Here is an 18371-nt window from a genome sequence, read left to right on the forward strand (position 1 = left end):
AAGCTTCTGATTTCAGCTCAGGTCATGATCTTGCGGTTCATGATTTTGAGCCTGGTGTTGGGTTCTGTGCTGACAGCTAGCTCAGAGCCTGGAGCCTGCTTTGGATTCTGTGTCTCCCTCTCTCCCCCTGCCCCCACTTGTGCTCTGTCTCTCTCAAAAATAAACATTAAAAGAAGGATTTTTTGTGGCTAAAATTTACAGAAAACTAAAATTAACAGTGGCTTAAAGCAGAGAGATGCTTATTTCTTTCTTAACTGAAGAATATATATGATGGTTCTATTCCATGAATTCCTCATAGACTCAGGCTCCTTCCAACTGTTGCATGGTGAGAGATGGGGGGTGGTGTGGTCTGGCTGAGGTTGAAGGGGGAAGGTAGGAAGAGAGGGGTTAGGAAAAAGCAAAAGGGAGTAAACCAGAGATATCCAGAAATACATGACAGCTTTCATTTGTTAGAACTCGGTTACATACAGAAATACAAAGGAAAGAAAAATTAAGAAATATAGTCTTCATTTTGGGAGATCCTATGTCCAGAAAAAAATGCTCTCTTTGCAGAAAAAAATAGATACCGTTGGACAACTAGCATTTTATCAAGATATTTTAAGGGGACATAATCGTGGGATGGAGAATTTTAATTTTTCAACGTTCATACAATTAATAAATCATCAAATCCATTCAAACACAGAAAGTTTACCTACAGAATAAAATATTTTTTAACTTAAAAATTCTGGTGACTTTACATTTGTTTTTTTTAATACTATATGTTATAGTTGACAAGATTATTATGGGAAAGAATGATAAAAAGTGAAACAGAAAAATCTCTCCAATAAGAATAAATACTTTAATCCTACCAATAAGAAATGACAGTTGTTGCTGATTTGGAGTGCATTAGCTTTTAATCCTTTTTTTTCTTTTGCCATTCTGTGTGTTCTTCATGGCCTATTAGGAATAGAGAGAGACAAAAGTTTTAGAAAATCAAGTCATAGTTATAAGTTGCACTGTGTAGTTAATTATAGCATATATCTGTATTATGTATACAGATCTTGCAACAAACTCCATTTGTGTTAATTAAGTAGATAATCAATAAAGAAATGCAAACTGTAAAAATAGTGAATATTAAATGATACATGAATTAGAGAAGACAAGTATTCAAACTAAGTGGTGCTGAGTAATAAAGACTAAATTTATTTTGATATTCCAAACTTTTCATTATTTTCTCTATATTTAGTAAAAATGATGTGACATATATTTCTATTCAGAATATTTTTGCTAATTCCAAGGAAAATGTGAGTATATGTATTACTCATCCAAATTTGAATAATAATCTGAATAAATGTTTTGTGGCATCGTGACAATAAGAGCTTTCATAAGTTCAAGGTAGTTGTGTTAATATCTACTTGTTCTAACAGAATCTCTTTGAAAAGTCTGTGGACAGTAATAAAATCAATTTATTATATATCCACGCTTCAAAGCATACAACTTGAACAAATAGTTTTAGTTCATTATAGTGACAATGATGTGATATTTATGGTTTCCACTTTAAAATTTGATAATTTAATTATAGTTCTTAGTAATTTGGCATATGTAATTAATCCTTATGGGTAGTCAGTTCTCAGTAATCTTTTATGTATAGTAATCTTTCATAACATATTCAAGATATTTTTGTTAAGATGTATGACATTTTGTCTCAGGTAGTATAATTTGATCCTTTTTCTGAACCTGAGGGAGTGAAATGTATATTTTCCCATTTAATTTTATATTAGTTTCAAAGAATCAAAGTATGCTTCTCCCAAGAACATGGAATATAAAAATTTTAAGTTTTCTTGCAATTTGGTGAGAATGTGTGACTATTTCTGGCCAATGGCTGTAAAAAATAATTACTAGGTGTCATTTCTAGGATAGATTATAGGACAAGAGTTTGGAGTTTTTTTGTTGTTGTTTTTTTTAATTTTTTTTTTTTTTTAATTTCTAGGAGAGAGAGAGAGACAGCGTGAGCAGGGGAGGGTCAGAGAGAGAGGGAGTCACAGACTGAAACAGGCTCCAGGCTCTGAGCTGGCAGTCAGCACAGACCCCGACGTGGGGCTCGAACCCACGAACCGCGAGATCATGACCTAAGTGAAAGTCGGACGCTCAACCGACTAAGCCACCCAGGCACCCCTTGAGTTTGGAGTTTTTTATATTCTCTCTTCCCAAGTTGCAGAAAATGGCAATCATATTGTTGAATCCAAGTCAACCTGGATTTATGTGTAGGTACTTAGAGCATTGTCCCCAACCATTGTCCAACTCTCTTGCACTGGGTATTTAGTATTGATGAAAGAAGAAAAAAAAAACAAGCTTTATTGATTGAATACATTGAAAGTTTTGAAGCTTGTTAATTTTTCTGGCAGCAAAACTAAAATATTCTGATTAACAGAGTATGAAATAATCGAAGTTTTAATTTTTATTTATTTTTTAATGTTTTATTATTTTTTAAAATTTATTTCTGAGAGAGAGAGAGAGAGACAGCATGAGCAGGGGAGGATCGGAGAGAGAGGGAGATACAGAATCTGAAACAGTCTCCAGGCTCTAAGCTGGCTGTCAGCACAGAGCCTGATGCAGGGCTCTAACCCACGAACCATGAGATCATGACCTGAACTGAAGCTGGACGCTGAACCAATTGATCCACCCAGGCACCCCATTTTTTTAATGTTTTATTTTATTGTATTGTATTTATTTTTAAAATTTAGTCTCTGAAATTATAGAGAACAGGGTTTTGAATATAATACTATCATATATGGTTTGTTTTTGGTGTGGAACCAATAATTTCCTTATTACTGGCTTATACAAATATGAAAATTTGAGGTATAAAAAATGTAACTTACATAAATTTTATTGTTCTACATGTAGCTACTAATTTGTTTAACATAGTATTTTAGCATAATGTTAAAATAACTATTATAGAATCATAGAGACTAAACGGTTACCTGTTGACTTACCAAAAAAGGTTGTAATTTAGTCACAGTTATATTCAACCTAAAATTGAAATTCTTTTACCAATGTCATCTTGTTGTTCCTCATTCAAAGTTTCTGGTTACCCAGTTTGTATAGAAAACAAACAAGAAAACCAAATATAAAACCAAATTTCTCATATCATGCATAATTTTAAGGGACAAAATTCTAACTTTCAAATCACAGCTTAAAATTTTATTTCAAAGTACTAAATCTAAACATAATTTATGAAACTATGTGTGTGTATGAGTCGATGCTTTGAAGGTTAGATGCAGAATTAAAAAGGAGCAGCAGAGATGAACTCCTTCCTCATTATTTCAGGCAGTAGAGTACTTTTTCAAGACATTTTTAAGATATTTTTGTTAAGAATTCTATTTTGTCTCAGGTAGTTTAGTTAGATCCTCTTTCTGAACATGAGGGAATATGAAGTACGTTACCTCATTCAATTTGGTATTAATTTCAAAGAACCCAAGTTTAAGAGTGGTATATTTAAGCAAAAGCAGTATTAAGATCCATTATGAAACTCTTAAGCTTTTCTCAAATCAGTTTCTATAAGAAGCCAGCCTTAATGTCCTTAAGCATCCATTAAATATAATAAATTAACTGCTTTACTGTGCTTCTATAATAGTATTGTTATGTTCTATTCTTGAAAAAATTAATAAAATAGTCAAATCATTTTCTGTATTTGATAACATTATGACAGCCTTCAAAAATCACTACATATTACCTATAGGATAAAATCCAAGCTTCTTAGAATGGCACATAAAAGCCTCATTGACCTGGCCTTGGACACCTTGCCCAAATCTGTCACTAACCCCTCACTTTAACCTCCAAGAAATTGCTTATAGTTCTCCCCCAACATAGTGAAGCTTCTCACTTGTACTATTGAAATGTTTGTTATTGTCAGTTCCATTTAACACTTTAATATATATTCATCTCTTCCAAGTAACCATCAGTGATCTTCTCCAAGAGGAGGCTAGCTTATTGTCTTTCTGTCTTTCTTATTAAGACTTGTCCAGAAAATACCTGTGAGCTCCACCATACTTTTTTTTGTCTCATGTTTTTCAAGAGCTGGAGAATGTGTATATGACAGTGTGCATCCCTATCTACTATGGTGAGGATCTTATTCATTCGGGAAGTTACACCTTGCCAAAAGCTAGCACTCTGCCAGGAGTTGTCACCGTCACATTTACCACCAACAGTGTAGTCCTTGTTGACATCTGACCAAGTGACACAATTCCTAAATCTCATTCTGAAGGTTGCCCTCTATTGCCACCTCTCATTCCTACTCTCGTACTTTGTAATCATTTCACCCCTCAACCAAAGTAAAAAGGATGGTGAAGTAGAGACAAATTCAGATTATTAATCTGGGAGGTAGTCTTAGGAAACACAGTGAGTGGGAGGGTAAGTGAAACAATGAAGGAAAAGAATGTGTCATCATTTTACCTTTGTGAGAAACAGGGCAGCAGTTAACAATGGGGACACTCTAAGAATCTCTAGAGGACACACATCACAATGTTCCCAACAGAAAACAGGACTACCAGCACCAGCCCCTATTGGTTGGGGGCTTCTTCGGGTGTTGGTGTGCTAAGTCCCCATTTCTACTTTGGGCCTACTCCCGAAGTGTTAGAAATTCTTGAGGCAAAGGATTTCAAATGAAGCCATCAGCCTCGTTTGGACAGTTTGGATCATAGCTGTAACTGAATTTAGATGGGTTAAGTTGATATAAGGCATAGAATTTACAGTGTCTGCTATATTGTCTCATGACTTCTTTGCATAATGTCATATATTTATAACTATCTGTGTTTATATTTTCCATGATAGACTAGGAAATTTGAGAGAAAATTATGCATGACAGCCCCTGGCACATGTTGTTCAGTGTGATAACTGTCAACAAATCTATTGATTCAATTTCCCAACTAGTTCTTGAATTTGTCTTCCAAATTCTCCCCAGACCTCTACACATTTCCCTATTTTTTCCCTACACAAGTGCTGGAATACCTCATAACTGACTTTTATATTGTTTGTCTTGCTTTCCCTTTTTCGTTCTTTCTCATTGCTGCAGTGGTGAAATTCCTAAAACTTCTATGTTTAAACTTAAAATATCGTGCATGCTCTTCATGTTGTATATTAAGAGCTACTATTTAGTAAGTCTCTATGTATGAGACCAATTCAGAACACTTTGGAAAAATTATTTTATAATTTTACCAACTAAAAAAAATATTCACAGGAAAATACCTGACTTTGGGGAAGAAAAAGTTACAAGGACTGTTGTTCTTTGTAATGTTTATATGTAACATATGCCTTCAATAAAAATTGAATTTCTGTAGCATAAGAAGCTCATAGTTCTCTGCTTCCAATCCCCACCTTTAACACCTTATTTAACTGATGTGGCACCCTACAAAATTTCCTCCAATATTTCTGAGTATTCTTCAGCAGTGACCCATGTGAGTTTATTAAACTAATCGGTCAGCTCCATGAGACATAACAGACTATATAGATGTTGCTGCTGAATTAAAGTCCTCAAAGTTCCCCCTAAATATGACAATATGTAAAAAAGCAGCATATTTCTTATTTTTGTTTTATTGAAAAAACAGCAGTATGTTATACCTCAGGATTTTATAGCACCTTTATCTGAAAATATAATCTTTTAAAAAAAAGTTTGTTTTTGAGTGAGAAAGCAAGAGAGAGCAGGCAGTGGCAGAGGGAGGGAAACAGAGGATCTGAAACCGGCTCTGGGCTGACAGTGGAGACCGTGACATGGGGCTTGAACTCAAGAATCACGAGATTGTGACCTGAGCTGAAGTCAGATGCTTAAACTGACTGAGCCACTTAGGTTGCCCTGTAAATATAATAATCTTTTAAGTTTTTGTTCATAGGCTTCTCTCTCTTTTTCTAGAAAACACATGCTAGTCCTTGAGAGGTTCAATTTGAACCACCGTGAAAGGCAGAGTTCTGCTTTTCTCAGAGACAACATTCCTTTTTTATGCTGAGGATTTTGTAACTCGGCCATGCCCTTCCTATCAAGAGGTTCTGATTTGGTTGGCCCACAAGTTTATATGACATAGTCATAACTGCATCCCATGAAAAAATGTGCTTAAATTTCAATTGCATTTTCTGCTGAAAGTATATGTTCTTTATAATTATTATTATACAATAAAACAAGAAAAATGATCAAAAGTACAATTCTTATATAATCTCATATTTTTTATTTTACCTTCCAATCATATTTCAATGTATACAACATATAAATTCATTTTTTAAAACTAAAAACAGTAGAAATTTTGAGACTAATTTAATTTAGGTCCTATACATTTAAAAGTCTGTTCTAAATGTACACTTTTCTTACCATCTATAATATCATATATGAAAGAAACATTATTCTATGCTGATGTGCACCCTGAGAAGGTCATGGATATTTTAAAAGTAAAAGAGGCTAGGGTACATGACCGACTAAAGATCAGTTCAGAAGCATGTGTTCATTTTGAGAAGATTTAGAGTCATGGCTGAACAATGACTTAACCTCTTCGATAAAAGCTGTTCACAGAAACCTACAAAGTCATATTTGCCACATTTCTGCCAGGAGAGGCATAGAATTTAGAGACCTGGGATTGTATCTTTTAGAAGTCAAGCTCTCCAGCACAGTTAATAGATTCTTTTTGAAATTTCCTCATCCTACTGTGGAATAAAAAAAAAATATCCTTCAAAGAGAAAACCTGTAATGGTTCTTTGTCAGGAAGGTCATGGATCGGATTACTGCTTTTAAAAATGACCCCCACACTCCTTGCTATCTTAAGGTTTTATGAATTAATGTTATTTTTTCTGTCCATAGTTCATGTCTCTAACATGATTTATGGTCAGTTTTCCTCAATGTTTGCTATAGAACTTGCTCCCGGTTACCTTCAATAAAAGAAAGGTCAGTTAATAAAAAATGAGGTTAACATTATAATGACATTTTTTAACACTAAACACTAAACCCACTAAGAGAAGAGAATATTACTGAAACCAGCCAGAGATGTAACCATGTAACAGAAAATCTGTAAGACGGGTAATCCACAGCAAGGTGACTAAAGCATTACTAGACTGGACCTTGGAATTTGAGTACAAAAATATTAGAATTTAGTTTCTGTGACTGCTTTTATATGATTTTATGATTTTTCCCAGCAACATGTGTGTGAGATACTGGAAAACTGATGTTATCAGGGTTATCCTGCTGATGAGACAGGCTAAAAGAATTGAAGAACCCATCTGGAGTCTGTTAGGTCTTTCATATTCAAATTTCTATCAAAATTAGTAGGGACATTTCAATAATAACAGGAAATGTCCTCACAGCTGGTGGTACTTAAAGGAATATTGGATTTTGAATAAGTAGTCTGGGTTCAGTCACTTTTTAAAATGCTTTTACTTTAAGCAACTGATGCTACTGCCTCATCTGCATGTGAGGTTATTAATACCAGTTTTCAAGGGCCATTGTGAAGATTTCAGTAATTAAGTGTTGAAATGTATGGTATGTGGTAGGAAACCCAGTAAGCCTTATGTAAGCCTGAAACTGTTTGCTAAAAATTAAGAAAAATATTATTACTTTATCAAAAAGAAGTTTTGACTTCTTGACATGCTTACTGTAACACAAGCATTAGAGCATTTTGTCTCTTTAGAAACAAATAAGTTTTATTTATATGAAGTTTACTTAGCAATACCTTAATTCATCTGTGAATCTTGTGATATCAGTAGCATATCCACAACTCCTCCCTAACTTTTACCATAACCCTTTCCTAAGGCTTGTACCTCATCTGTTGCTGTTTCATTACTTCCTCAAGGTACATCCTGCATTTACCATCTCGGAATTCATTCATAAAAGTGGCCACAGTCAATATACCCTGATGATCACATATGTGGAAACTAAAAGATGGTAATGGAGAAATGGGGTTTGAAACAAGGATAAGATTAGCCTTTCCCCAAGCTAACATATGAATTTTGATTGTATGTTCAGGGAAACAGTACTATTCTTTAAAGTGGCAATTCTTTGTTGAAGAGGGCATATTTTGCAGAGTTGATGATTCTTCATGTATACAGAATGTACACACGTGGACTTTCATAAAATATGAATGATGCCCAATTTATAACTGAATTTCAAAGTCTTAACATTTATTTTCGTAGTTGCATATAACATGTTTATTCCATTCTGATTAGTAAATTAGTGAGACAGAAGTGGATGTCTCAAGACTTTTCACTTCAAACTCAGAGAAATCAAATTCAAAAATGGGAATTAAATGTAGGTTCTGGATGTTGTTATTTGTGCTTCTTGGACAAACTAGTTATTCCTCTAGGTCTCAATTTCTTTCTTCTCAAAATGTATAAAACAGACTACCAAAAAATCTAAATATTAGAGAATAACTAAAAGGGCCTAAGAATGGTAGGTACTGGTCATATATTAGATTACTTCAATAGACAGAAACTAATTGCTTTTTAATGATGACATTTTTCACAACTATATTGAATTAGGGTTCATTAGCATGTGTTACAAATTGGTATAATTTTTATAGTATTAGCAATAGTTATAGCTAAATTTATTAGAGATTTATTGTATACAAAGTAATTTTATGTACATTATTGCATTTGATTTCCAAACAAAGCCTATGAGGTTAATTAGTGAAATGAAAAATCATTACATAATTTTACAAATGTGAAAGAACTGATTTCATAAAATGATTTGATTTTTTTTTTTTTTTTATTTCTAGGAGAGAGAGAGAGACAGCGTGAGCAGGGGAGGGTCAGAGAGAGAGGGAGTCACAGACTGAAACAGGCTCCAGGCTCTGAGCTGGCAGCCAGCACAGAGCCCGACGCGGGGCCCGAACCCACGAACCGTGAGATCATGACCTAAGCGAAAGTCGGACGCTTAACCGACTAAGCCACCCAGGCGCCCCTAAAATGATTTGATTTAAATCATAGACATAGAGTTAAGACAAGAACCCAGGAATTTTGGCCTTCAAATTTCAATATTTCAACCAAAATATGCTATAAGTTGTAATAATTTTTTAATTTGGGGGAAATAATTCTTAGAAGCTATATTTCTCTCCCTAAATAAAGATAGCAAAATGGGAGAATGTTTAAGTTTGGTGAAGTGTCATCAATTACAAAGAAATAATGGTAGTAGAACTAAGATAATTTTTTTTTCCTATGGTTATTCTGTACTAACCCAGAAATGTTTTTATTTTTTTATGTTTATTTCTTTATTTTTGAGAGAGAGAGAGAGAGAGAGAACATAGGAGGCACAGAGAGAAAGGGAGAGAGAGAATCCCAAGCAGGCTCCACACTGTAAGCATAGAGCCTGATGTGGGGCTTGAACCCATGAACCATGAGATCATGACCTGAGCCAAAATCAAGAGTTAGATGCTTAACCAACTGAGCCACCCATATATCCCCAGAAATGTTTCCAGTTCTACACCCTAAAATAAATTTGTTGCATAGACAATCTAAGAATTCTGTATTCTTTTCTAATAAGTGATAACAATATTCATACATGAATTGGTATTTACTTTACAAGTCAACATTTTATGTTCATATAGGAGGACAGACTGGAAACTGTGAATCAGAGCTCATGACCAAAAATGGATAGGGTGATCTGAAATGAGATGTTTAAATCACAGGACAGAACACTTGAAATGCAAATGTATGTTGAATGCCTCTATCATATAAAATTCAACTCATATGTTGAATTTTATGCTATAAGATAAATATAGGATCTCAACCAATAAGATCCTGGTTTCCTTGTATTGTATTCTTTGACTGTATTCTATGTACTATAATAAAATGGGCAGGATAACAGTTGCTTTACACACTTTAAAATAAAAGTAGATCTTAAAGATAAAAGCTGAATATTAAAATTTTTCTGAACTTCCTTATCCTCAGGAGAGGTTATTATAAAATCTGAATGGCATATCTATTTTTTACCTTGTAAATCTTCTTCATACATAGGATATTTTACATCTTTACAGTTATTATTAGAACTCCAAATTAAATATCTATTAACAGTTCAATCATTATACCATCTGACTGCGGTCAAGGGAATTCTTAATAACTTAAAAAACAAGAGCAATATCAACGTAGTACAATATATGGAACATTTTATTAGGTTGACAAAAACACAAAAACAAAAACAAGAGAAGTTAACATTATACATACATACTTATGTATACATATATAACATGTAATAGGTTTATTTATATTGAACTGTGATTTGTGCTGAATAATCGCCATGGTTCTACTTCATAGGAAATTATGTTAGTAACGAAAGTGAATTAAAAGTTAAGAAAACAGACTTGTTTGAACGATATTTGAATTATACTTGTTGCTTTATATCAGTTTCAATGTTTTTAAAAATATACATAAACTTGGGATCATCAACACAAATTGAGCAAATAAATGAGAATTATTTCCTAAAACAATGCATTGAAAGAAGCGTCATCCCTCTTGTTTTCAAAAATAGTTTCTTACATTTCTTACTATGTATGTTTTCTTACAAAAGTGTACTAATTTACTCTATCTTCGCTCTAGTTTAGTTGCAGTAGTTCCCATTAAAAGGGAATTTTGCCATTAGAATACTTTTTCTTTTCTAGAAAAAAATATAGATGTTAAGTCATTAGTATTGAACAATAACAGTAGCTTCTTAAAACCACAAGATGGAAGGTAATGGTGTTCCCAGAACTGCCAGGAATATTGCTCTCTGTGGTAGGTAGAATTGTAAGATATGCTCTAAGGTTCCCACTCTGGAATAGACACATTATATGATCCTTTCCCCTTGAGTGTGGTGAGAACCTGGGATCTGTTTATAGAGTCTCAGAAGGAGAAGATAAAGAATGTGGTGACAAAATTTTGAAGAGGGAATGGCTGTAAATTTCCAAAACTGCTGAAGACAACAAACCATATGTTAAAGAAAACCTGAGACTCCAAAGTATGATTTTAACAAAATTAATCTATATAGTAACACAATAGAATAAAATTGCAAGAAGAGCAAAGACAAAAGAAATTTTAACATGCCCCTAGAGAAAAACAACATAATATCTTCAAAGGAATAACAATACAACTTAAGTCTATTTTCTCAACAACAATGATAAAAGCTAGAAGACAAATTATATTTTTGAAGTGTTGAAATAAAATAACTGTCAGTCTAGGAGTTTAAAGCTTAAAAAAATTTCTTTTAGAATGAAAATGAGAAAAGTCATTTACAAACACACAAAATGAAAGAATTTACCATAGTAGAAATGAAGTAAACACTAAATATTGCTCTTTAAACAGTGAGGGAATAGAAGCTTAGAGATACAGGCAGAAATTAAGGCTATAAATATATTGGTGACTCCAAATATCAATTCTATTAATTCTAACATTGTTCTATTATTATATATATTATAAATACATATTATAATTTTTATAAAAATATAAACTATATACATTATAAATAATTTTATAAAGATTTTTATAAAAATATAAATTATATATAATATATATTCTATTAATTCTAACAATAATAATAGTAAAGTGTTGATGAGTTAAAATTCAAAATTAATATTCATAAGAACAGTGCATTGGGAAGGGTGAAGAAAGTAAAAGTGCCTGAAGTTTCTTGTTCTGTCTGGAATGAAGCACAAAACTTGTGGTTAACATAGACCAAAATAAGTCAAGATTCATAGTTTCATCTCTGCAATAACCACTAAAACAATGGTAAACAAGTTTAAAAGTTCTATGCTGTTTACTCTGTGTTTGTCATGTTCTAGATAGATGAATTGCCTTTCTTTGCCCTGTTCTTTATTCCAGGAGGCTGACATTACATGGACATTCTTGCCCTTTGACCCTTGTTAGCTTTGGCTAACTGGCACTGGGATGAAATTTGAGGTTAAGAGAATAGATTGGGTATATCCCCTAATTCAGTCTTTATGGCAGTTATTACATTCTACTAAATGTGCACACTAGAGAGCTGTATTCAGTGAGTCTAGGCTCCATTATCTCCTTTTCCTTTTTCACCCTTTAGCCTTCTGGAAGTCAGGGGGACCCAAAGAAAATAGACATGCCCTAGGTGCAATGAACTGGTCCTCCATTCATAGACACTGACTGCAGGTACAAGAGTGAGCCCACCTGAGAGCATCTGCACCTGGCACAGACCAGCAGTACAATGATCTGAGCCCAAGACAAATTGTTAACCCATAGAATGATTAGTTAATAAACTTCGGATCTTTAGGTACATTGGTACATAATGGGTATGAGGGAGTGCATGTGAGGTCATCAAGGGTGGTGGCAGGCAGGATTGGGTGGTTTGAAGGAGAGGAGACAAAGACAGAACACAAGCTGGGCATAGGTCGTAGCTGTAGTCCTGCTGAGATCCAGAGGGCAGTGAAGATATACCCAATGTCAGTCACCAGTGATAACCTGAGTCAACATGACGGGCTGGCCTGGATCAAGGAGTCTCTCTCTCTGTAGCAGAATCTGATGAAATTTGAACAGTTGTGCTCAGGGGCTGCCTATTATCAGTTTATGGACAGGTTGTTTCCTGGCTCCATGGACTTGAAGAAGGTGAAATTCCAGGTTACACTGAATACATCCAGAACTTAAAAATACTACAAGCAGTCTCAAAATGATGTGTGTTGACAAAATAATTCCTGTGGACAAATTAGTGAAAGGAAAGTTTCAGGACAATTTTGAATTTGTTCAGTGGTTCAAGAAGGTTTTTTTGGTGTTTTTTTTTTTTTTTGGTTCTTGTTTTTTTGTTTTGTTTTGTTTTGTTTTTGTTTATTTATTTATTTTGAGAGAGAGTAAAAGAATAAGATTTCAAGAGGGGGAAGGGCAGAGAGAGAGGGAGAGAAAGGATTCCAAGCAGGCTGGATGTGGGCCTCAGTCCCTAGAACTGTGATTATGACCTGAATCAATGTCAAGAGTCAGAGGTTTAACCTACTGAGCCTTCCAGACACCTCTCAAGAAGTTTTATGATGCAAATTATGATGGAAAAGACTATGAGCCTGTGAATGCCAGGACCAGATGGAGGAACTTCTGCGGGGCTCCCTCCTTTGTTGCTCTAGCTCTGAGTAAACCCAGGAAATCTCTCAGCTCTAGCAGTGCAGCTCCACTGAGGCCCATTGCACACTCAGAACTACTGCAGCCCTTAAGGCTGGCCCAGGTGTGGTGTGAAAGAATCCTGCTGTGGGCAACAGGGATGATGAACAGCTGAACTATTACAGCAGGTCAGTGTATTGAAACTTACCATTGAAGACCTGGAGAAAGAGAGAGACTTTTGCTTTGGAAAGCTAAGGAACATTGAATTAATTTAAAGGGAGGATGAGGGAAAAAACAACCCTGTATTGCAGAGGATTGTGGACATTCTCTATGCCACATATGAAGGCTTTGTGATACCTGATGAAAGGGACCCATGGGAGGAGCAAGAAGAGTATCAGCAGCCTGGATCAGCAGAGGAGTATCCAAAGTCTTCACTCTAGGTCGCTTGCTTCACAGTAAAATCACCGCCCCCACCCCCCCCCCCGCCCCCAGCCTATTCAGTTTGTTTGTTTGGCAGAATTCTGCAACTGTGAATTCTGGTACTGTTCAGCCCCTGATGTATTTGTATTGATTTGTTTCTGGTGGTAACTTCTCCTAAAAAGTGTGTCAAAACCAGGTATTTTACGATAAAATTGTTGTGTAGTGTATGCTCTGTGTGGAATTCACAGATTCAGTGATTGACAATGCTAAAAAAATGCAAGGAACTAGCCATTGTTCAAATAACAGTGGTGCTGTTACTCTTTTGTGGCCTTTTAGACTTTTGTTGCCCTAAAATTTCATTTTATTGGGAACTCATTTTCCACCTGGTCTTTCTTGACAAGGTTTCTTTTTCCACTTTAAGTAGTTTCTAAATAAAATTCTGTATTTCATGATAGAAAAAAAGCCCTCAGTTTTAGAGTATTTTATTATGAAACTAAAGCTAACTGAGAGAGTAATAATACTCAAATGCATTTAGGATCCTTTGACAGTAGCAAAAGTGAAGAAAATATAATAGATTTTAGGAAGCCAAAGGTCATTTCCATATTGAAATTATTTTTTATTAAATTTTTAATGTTTATTTATTTTTGAGACAGAGAGAGACAGATCATTAGAGGGGAAAGGGCAGAGAGAGGGAGACACAGAATTGGAAATAGGCTTTCCATGCTCCAAGCCGCCAGCACAGAGCCCAACGTGGGGCTCCAACTCACAAACCATGAGATGGTGACTTGAGTCAAAGTCTGACGCTTAACCTACTGAGCCACCCAGGTGCCCCTGAAAATATTTTTTCTGAGTAGATTTTGAATTAAGTTTATTACATAAGGTTTAGGCGATGCCTCTTTGAATAATTAAATATCTCTACAATCTATTTTTTTCATTTTTAAAATGAAGTAGTTCAAGTAGAATGATCATCATCTCTAATATTCCTTGCAGTTTTATTGCAGCATATTCACCATTGGTGTTGATTTTTATGATGGACTTCTAAAACACAGTCCACTTGGAAAAGGTGCTGTGTTTCTGTGCCCCAGCTCTCTCTCTTGAATATAACTGAAGGGGTGTACCATAATTTATGGCAAGAATAATTTTGTGTGACATCTATCTTTCTGCTAATAAAATAAGACTCTAACTCTTAAAAATTTGTACCAAGTTTTCAATTCCAAATAATTAAATCTGTGGATTTAAGATATGTTAATGGCAAGGTCAAAGAATATAGGAAAAGAGAAACTAGGCAGATACCAAACCCTTCTTGGAATTTATGGGAATCTTTGTTATGCTAAGTTAGCCCACTGGACCAAGTGTATTCCATTGGTTACTTATATTAGAATCACCAAGATGTTGTTAGAAATGTAGATATCTAGAGTCATTCTTTGATTTTCTGAATTGACATCTCTGAATTTTCAGAATTATCATTGTGTTTCTGAACCTTTAGAGCATCTTTGGGTTACCTGTATTTTTGAGGTTCTAAAACTAAAATACAAATAAATATATTAGGTATAATATATGACTTTTAATTTATATATTTGTGAAGAATTTACAGGTGGTCAAAAAAGCATGCTATGAAGAATACTTCTTCAAGGAGCTTGTTATTAGTTTCATTAATTGATAAATCCTTGGTAATATACTCACTATTATAGAATGTGCTTAATTGATATTTGTCATAGAATTGATGATTCATTTAGATCTATTATATTTTTCAGAATGGGAAAGATAGTATTTTTAATCTTAACATGGAATAATTTTATAATAGATATTATATCAACTATGTATATGTATATATATACACAGTAAAACCTCGGTTTGTGAGTATAATTGGTTCTGGAAACATGCTTGTAATCCAAAACACTTGTGTATCAAAGTTAATTTCCCCATAAGAAATAATGAAAGCCCAAAAATATTCATATAAAAATTATTACAATACCATAACATAATACAAAATAATAGATAAAATGCAAAATACAAAGAAAAATAAATTAACTTGTACTTAACTTTGAAGATCTTTGTGGCTGGTGTGAGAGAGACAATAGATCAGAACGTTATTGTATAGGATGACTTTCACTATCACTAACGGAATCATTGCTATCTATTGGCTCAATAGACTCTTGTTCCTCTTGTGCAACTTTAACAAGGAACCTATCCAATGCCACTTGCTTTTGCCTCTTTTTGAGGATTTTGCAATGGGCTATTGTATTGTCATTAAACAGATTCATCGCTCACACTGCTATAGCTTTATTCAGGTGGTGCTTTTTGCAAAATTTGCATTGTTTCCCACATTTTACACATCTTCCTAATCTCATTTGAAGTGTAGAATTCCTCCGCCTTTTTCTCCTCTTCCCCTTCAGATGAGATATAGATGTAGACTTAAGTCATGCAATTTTGGCCACTCTCATACCTTGTTCGTACTTCTCAATGATTTCCTTAACATCCACCATAATCATCTTCTTACTGCCTTTCTTTTCAACCTTTTTCTGCATGGGGGCCATTGTATACATTTGCACGGATGTTTACTACAGCCCAGTATTAATACACTTTTGTCATATACTATATTTAATGTAACTGACAATAAGACAGCTGAGGAAAGAGTCTCAATCTGCAGGCAGCTTGACCTAGAATGAAGCAAAGCATTCCTGAGATTATCCTTGTGTGAAAAGCAAAGGACTGTCCTTACGTGCTTTGAAGTGACAAAAAATACACTAGTGCCAGTTGTGGGCACATTTCAATGTTCTGAAAAATGACTGATTTCTGCCAAACACCGTGGCCTGAGACCAAGCATTCGAACATGGGACATGATCACCCAAAATCCCAAAGAGAGAGAGAGAGAGAGGAGAGAGAGAAAAGAACCAGTTGCGATCATGCAGCATTTGTCATCATGCACTACTTGTATTGCAAGACATCGCTTGTTTATCAAGTTAAAATTTATTGGAAATGTTTGCTCGTTGCGGAACACTCTTGCTGAACAAATTACTTGCAATCCAAGGTTCCTCTGTGCTTGATAAATTTGTTGAAGAAAAATCTATCTGGTGATACTTATTAATGATAGTAAGGCAGATTTTATTCAGGATCAATGCAATAGTATAGGAACCACTGCAGTGAAATTTTACAGTGGGGAAGAGAGTTTGGGGTCAATACCAAATACAGCATAAGCAAGTGGGTATTTATCGCTAAGGAGCAGGATGGAGGGAGTCAGAGGATGGAAAATTATCAGGGTTAAGGGAGGTTCTGGCTAAGCTTACCTAACAGGATTCTTGCAGAGGGCAGGCCAGAGTGATCAGACATCACCTGGGCAACGTGGAGGATGAGAAACTTGTTCAGGTCGCAAGGTAATTAGATGTGGAGAGTGAGCAGTTCTGATTAAACTGCCTTATCAGGGTTCTTGCTAAAACTAGATTTTACAAGGAAATGAACAAATAGATGTGCCTAGGAGAAGGTTCAGTAGTCTGACTGAAGTTTGGTCAAGCAAAGGATCTTTATCATACTTCATATATATGGGGACATTAAATTTTATTTAATCTGGTTGTCATGTAAAATGAGCTAAATGATGCAGGTAAAGTGAACTAAAAGATTATATCTCAGTCTTACTGAATGATTAATATTGCTAGAACTTTAAGAATTTCTAACAGTTTCAAAATAAGAATTGCTTTTGTGATGACAGTTAAATTGTATCTATTGTGATAGAGGCAATATTTATCTCTCATACTTTCTACATCAAAGTACAATATCCCTATTTAATATATATTTAGTGGGTCATGCCTTACTTGCTGACAAGAATAAATAAAGATATCTATGTGAGATATAAGCACTTTCTGGGGAAATTTTAAAATGTCATAGCAATTTATAAGTTGATATAATTGTTTTGTTTATAAATTTTTAGGCTTTGTAAACAATTGTGAAAATTTTTAAAAATTTAAACAGTTAAAAATGTGGCACAGATTCACTTTTGTTAAAAAGGGTGATAACCTTATTTTGTTAGGAAAATATTGCTTTAATAATGCTTTCTTCTTAGCCTTAGATTTTTAAGCTGCTTAAGATTAAGAAAATATCATGGAGATCAACTGGTTATTTACAAAAATGTGTAATAGGTCATCACTTGAATAAATAGCACCAAAGATGTTGGTATAATCTCAGCTAAGACTGCAATTCATATTTAACATGTAATTAAAAGATCTAAATCTTGAAAAAAGAAAGCTTCTATGGAAATTAATAATAAATTATATCAGTTTTACTCACCACCATACCTTCAAAGATTTGTGCCATTAAGAATAGATTTGACTTTTAACTTTATAGAGTTAGCATTTATTACTGTACTACTACTTTTTAAAGATGTCATAGAATTTGATAAATCTTATAATTTTCTTCATCATAGCATTTTACTAGCCAAGTATTAAGAAAGTATATATGAAGAAGCTAAATATATTGAAAAGCACATGATTAAATCTCTAATTGTAATTATTTATATTATTTGGGTTATTCTTCTGTAGGAAACCCCAAGCAGACTATGAGAATGAAGTGATTCAAGATATATAATTAATAATGGCTGAGATTGCCTCCCAGTCACAATCTAATATGGATTTCAAAGTTTTACTATAGAAGAGACAGTCAGCAGAATAAAGGAATAAGACACGTAACTGAGAACTGGGTTTGAATCCATCATCTGAAGTTTCCTTGACCTCTGAAACAAAATTTAAGTCAAAATAACATAGTATTATTGAGTTCTCAATACCATCTAAATAATGAGTTGTATAGTTTTCTGTGATTTATATGTTTTATATTTAGACATAGTAAAACATTTTCTTCACTACATGAGCTACTTTTTTTCATATTTCAAAACTACATCATTATATTGTCAAAAAACTAAATCGAAAGATTCACTA

The 18371-nt window shown here is 34.1% G+C and overlaps 1 pseudogene; it reads left to right on the forward strand.

Annotated features, from left to right (window-relative positions):
* Positions 1–13466, forward strand: part of LOC120225634 — a 33224-nt pseudogene extending 19758 nt beyond the window's left edge.
* Positions 13467–18371: the final 4905 nt, after the last annotated feature.

The sequence above is a fragment of the Hyaena hyaena genome, unplaced genomic scaffold, assembly GCF_003009895.1.
Source record: "Hyaena hyaena isolate Hyena2069 unplaced genomic scaffold, ASM300989v1 scaffold_1459, whole genome shotgun sequence".
NCBI classification, from domain to species: domain Eukaryota; kingdom Metazoa; phylum Chordata; class Mammalia; order Carnivora; family Hyaenidae; genus Hyaena; species Hyaena hyaena.